We start from the raw sequence: 4,847 nt of genomic DNA on the forward strand, positions 1-4,847 counted from the left end.
TCTGTCCCTTGCTTCCAATGAAAAACCTACACACAAGAAGTGAGCAGACGACAGACGTGTCATTTGTTATTGTTTATTAGCATGTCCTCGTTATTGCACGTATGATGAGCTCTATTGCTTTCTGATCGGCCAGTCCAAAGAGGTCAGGGTTCACGTTGACCCCAGATCTAACCACTGATCCAGGGTCAGATACGTTGTCATCCTATAATGGTTAAGGTTAGGATTGAGGATAGTGTAATCTGATCCTAGATCTGTGGTTATAGGAGCAACTGCTACCTTGACTCCAGAATGTTCTGGGTTGTTCTCTTGGGAATCTGGAGATCACTGACCCATTCCACGTGAGAATACGCTGTGAAAGTGAACACAACTACTTTGATAACATTATTAATGACACCTTTGGACAGAGTTAGTACCATTAGCATTGACACTTATAATGGTAAAAGACTGACTGTTAACTTCACTGTTTTGTTGTATTGTTCTACATTGCTAGTGAATGACCAGTCACTCCTAGCCTATTCCCATATGTACACATTACAATCCCTGTCATCTGTTGGTCAAGCTAACTAGTACAGTATACATTTTAAAAGGGACTAGATGTATACCTCATCTTTATTTCTACAGTATGCCACTGCTTTGAGTTGAACACAGCTCACACAATCAGACTGCAACACCAACTCTTCTCCATCCATCTCTACTGCCATGGGTGACAGAGAAAGATAGGGAGACAAAGAGAAAGGGTGGGAGAGAGATGGAGAGGGGGAAAGTAGGTTGGTTGAGTTTTCTGCCAAGTCCCATTTAAAGACAACTTGAGTTTGAATCAACATCCCACTCCTTAATTCTTCTTCATACTCGAATCCCCCATCCCACTACATCAGAACAAAAGGAATTGTGGATGTGGCAGTGGTTGTCCATAGCAACGTGCCATGCAGGGAGAGGAGTGGATGGGAGGTTATAGTGTCTGGTTGGAGCAGGGCTGGGGAGTGAATGCATAAGCCTCAGGACAACAGCCTTCCAATCTCTGGGCTGTGTTAGTGTGTGTCTGGGCTGAACATGATGCTGTGCCTTCTAGGCCGTGGGACGCTTTTACATAATCCTGCTCCTCTGCCTGCTGCAAAACACACACAGACAAACGCTCAATCACAGAAACTGTCTCATTTTTGTTTTTCACCATTCCTAAGCCTTTGGGGAAATGATTGACTGGTGACCTGCATTAGGGGTTTAACAGCGGTTTTCACACCCCAGTCAAACCTGTTAGCAGAGATAGGTGTGGCCTCATTCTCCTGGACACTTCCTGTGTTTCGCACAACAGAAAAGTGGGATGAAGGAAAGGAGACAAGGAGATGATTCTATTTAAGAAGTTTGAGAGCATCCAGAATATCTGCTTTCCCTCCCACCTTCCATCAGCAATGAGAACTTGGGAGGATAGAATAACACTGGGGGCAGGATGACTTTAAACATGAACACTGATCTAAGTCAGTTTGAAGTTTTTAGCCCTAACGATTAAGGTTGGGATGGTGGACTGTAAGCTGATCCTAGATCTTTGCCTATAAGCACAGCATGGATAAACTAGCAGACACACATTAAAGGAAAACTCTATGCAAAAACTATGTTTTCAAATTTGTTTCATTAGTCCATAGTTGATGTAGTCCCAAAATGTTTCGCATGTCAGATATCATGTTTTCAAGATATACAGTACCAGTCTGTTTGGACACACCTACTCATTCAAGGGTTTGTCTTTATTTTTACTATTTTCTACATTGTAGAATAATAGTGAAGACATCAAAACTATGAAATAACACATTTGTAATCATGTAGTAACCAAAATAGTGTTAAACAAATCAAAATATATTTGAGATTTGAGATTCTTCAAAGTAGTCACCCTTTGCCTTGATGACAGCTTTGCACACTCTTGGCATTCTCTCAACAAGTTTCATGAGGTAGTCACCTGTAATTCAATTAACAGGTGTGCCTTGTTAAAAGATCATTTGTGGAATTTCTTTCCTTAATGTGTTTTAGCAAATCAGTGTTGTGTTGTGGTGTACAGAAGAAAGCCCAATTTGGTAAAAAAAACAAGTCCATATTATGGCAAGAACAGCTCAAATAAGCAATGAGAAAAGACAATCCAGAAATTGTCCAATTCAATCCAGAAATTGCAGCCCAAATAAATGCGTCACAGAGTAACAAACACATCTCAACATCAACTGTTCAGAGGAGACTGCATGAATCAGGCATTCATGGTCGAATTGCTGCAAAGAAACACCAATAAGAAGATGAACACCAATAATAAGAAGAGACTTGCTTGGGCCAAGAAACATGAGCAATGGACATTGGACCGGTGGAAATCTGTCCTTTGGTCTGGATTCCAAATTTGAGATTTTTGGTTCCAACCGCCCTGTCTTTGTGAGACGCAGAGTAGGTGAACGGATGATCTCCGCATGTGTGGTTCCCACTGTGAAGCATGGAGGAGGTGGTGTGATGGTGTGGAGGTGCTTTGCTGGTGACACTGTCAGTGATTTATTTAGAATTCAAGGCACACTGAACCAACATGGCTACCATAGCATTCTGCAGCGATACGCCATCCCATTTGGTTTGCACTTAGTGGGACTATCATTTGTTTTTCAACAGGACAATGACACAACACACCTCCAGGCTGTGCAAGGGCTATTTGACCAAGAAGGAGAGTGATGGAGTGCTGCATCAGATGACCTGGCCTCCACAATCACCCGACCTCAACCCAATTTGAGATGGTTTGGGATGAGTTGGACAGCGGAGTGAAGGAAAAGCAGCCAACAAGTGCATATGTGGGAACTCCTCCAAGACTGTTGGAAAAGTATTCCAGGTGAAGCTGGTTGAGATAATGCCAAGAGTCTGCAAAGCTGTCATCAAAGCAAAGTGTATTTTGATTTGTTTAACACTTTTTTGGTTACTACATGATTCCATGTGTTATTTCATAGTTTTGATGTCTTCACTATTGCTCTACAATGTAGAAAATAGTACAACTAAAGAAAAACCCTGGAATGAGTACTGTAGGTGTCTCCAAACTTTTGACTGGTACTGTATGTACATTTGGGTGTTATATGGACTAATGAAACAAATACCAAAAGATCGTTTTGGGGTGGAATTTCCCTCTAAGGCACATAGCCATTAATAGAACATCATCACATGACTATAGAACTCTTCGACAAGGGAGGGCTCACTACCCATTGGTTTAAAGGATGCAGGGAAGACGTGTTCAACTACACTTGTTCGACAAACAGTGCTTGTGGAACGATTTCAATTAATGTTTCTGAATGCTAAACGAAACATCAGTGAGTGAGTTTAGGGTTGTGGCATAGCATCTGCAATGTTTCTTTAATACTGACAATAATGGCAGTTAAGACTTTGAACTTGTAATTAACTACCTTGTGTTGTCACACCGTTGCTAACGTTTGTGGCAAAAAAATGCTGGTTAAGGAGAAATGTTGTTGTACACACGTCTGTTACTATGGACACCAAGGTAATTGGACCCTCCTACACAGTGGCTGTTCCATAGAATTAGAACGAGTATAAAGGACATTCTCGTTGAAAACAATGACTGGACTGGCTGCCATATTGGGTGCATCATTTGGAAAGTTCAATAAATATTCTATACTGCTATATTTTGAACATTTACATGTTAGTAGACACTCTTATCCAGAGCGACTTGCATGAGCCATTAGGGTTAAGAGCCTTGCTCAGGGGCATATCGACAGATTTTTCGCCTTATCGGCTCGGGGACTCGAACAGAACTTCTACTAGTGATGTCACTAGATCTGCTTAAAGCCCTGTGTGTGTGTTCCTCACCAGCCTGCATCTTCTTCATCTCGTTGCGGGCACACGGGTCGCTGCACTGGGATGGGGGCACCACCTCCCTTGGCCAGCAAATCAGGTCACTGCTCAGGCTCAGAGTCTCCGGCCACTCACAAATGGGCACGTAACAGTAGCGATCAGCGTTGTGCTGGTAACTGAAGATGTTGAACCAGCGACCTTTCAGTCACTGGCCCAACCCTCTAACCACTAGGCTACCTTCCCCCTATATGCTACAATGAGAGCAAATGTGTGATTCAACATACTGTATGAAATGTGGATACTATGTCCGTTCCAGCCATTCTATTCCTATGGGCTCGTCAGCCCAACTCAGGGAGATTCATCCACTGTCAGTCCACAGTTGTGGGAATCCTACTGGAGTTACATAATACTGTCAACATTGTGCTGTTCCAACCATCAGTAATATACAAATATACAGATACAACATACAACAATCAAATGAATAAAAATGCATACTGACTGGGTTATTACAATGAGACCTACAAAAAATAGTACAAAGTCTGCGGGCTATTGCAGGTGGGGCTGTCTCAGCCACTACCCCTACAGAACATCTGTCTCAGCCACTACCCCTACAGAACATCTGTCTCAGCCACTACCCCTACAGAACATCTGTCTCAGCCACTACCCCTACAGAACATCTGTCTCAGCCACTACCCCTACAGAACATCTGTCTCAGCCACTACCCCTACAGAACATCTGTCTCAGCCACTACCCCTACAGAACATCTGTCTCAGCCACTACCCATACAGAACATCTGTCTCAGCCACTACCCATACAGAACATCTGTCTCAGCCACTACCCCTACAGAACATCTGTCTCAGCCACTACCCTTACAGAACATCTGTCTCAGCCACTACCCCTACAGAACATCTGTCTCAGCCACTACCCCTATAGAACATCTGTCTCAGCCACTACCCATACAGAACATCTGTCTCAGCCACTACCCCTACAGAACATCTGTCTCAGCCACTACCCCTACAGAACATCTGTCTCAGCCACTA

At 43.2% G+C, this 4,847-nt stretch overlaps 1 protein-coding gene across 4 annotated transcripts in view; it reads right to left on the reverse strand.

Moving 5' to 3' along the window:
- Positions 1 to 57: 57 nt before the first annotated feature.
- Positions 58 to 4,847, reverse strand: part of LOC139539960 (metabotropic glutamate receptor 3-like) — a 59,993-nt gene continuing 55,203 nt past the window's right edge. For all 4 annotated transcript variants that reach the window (XM_071343406.1, XM_071343404.1, XM_071343407.1 and 1 more), the window contains exon 13: positions 58 to 4,847. This exon is cut by the window's right edge and continues 1,148 nt beyond it. The gene's annotated coding sequence lies outside the window, so the exon portion shown is untranslated.

Source organism: Salvelinus alpinus, chromosome 15 (genome assembly GCF_045679555.1).
Source record: "Salvelinus alpinus chromosome 15, SLU_Salpinus.1, whole genome shotgun sequence".
In the NCBI taxonomy this organism is placed as follows: domain Eukaryota; kingdom Metazoa; phylum Chordata; class Actinopteri; order Salmoniformes; family Salmonidae; genus Salvelinus; species Salvelinus alpinus.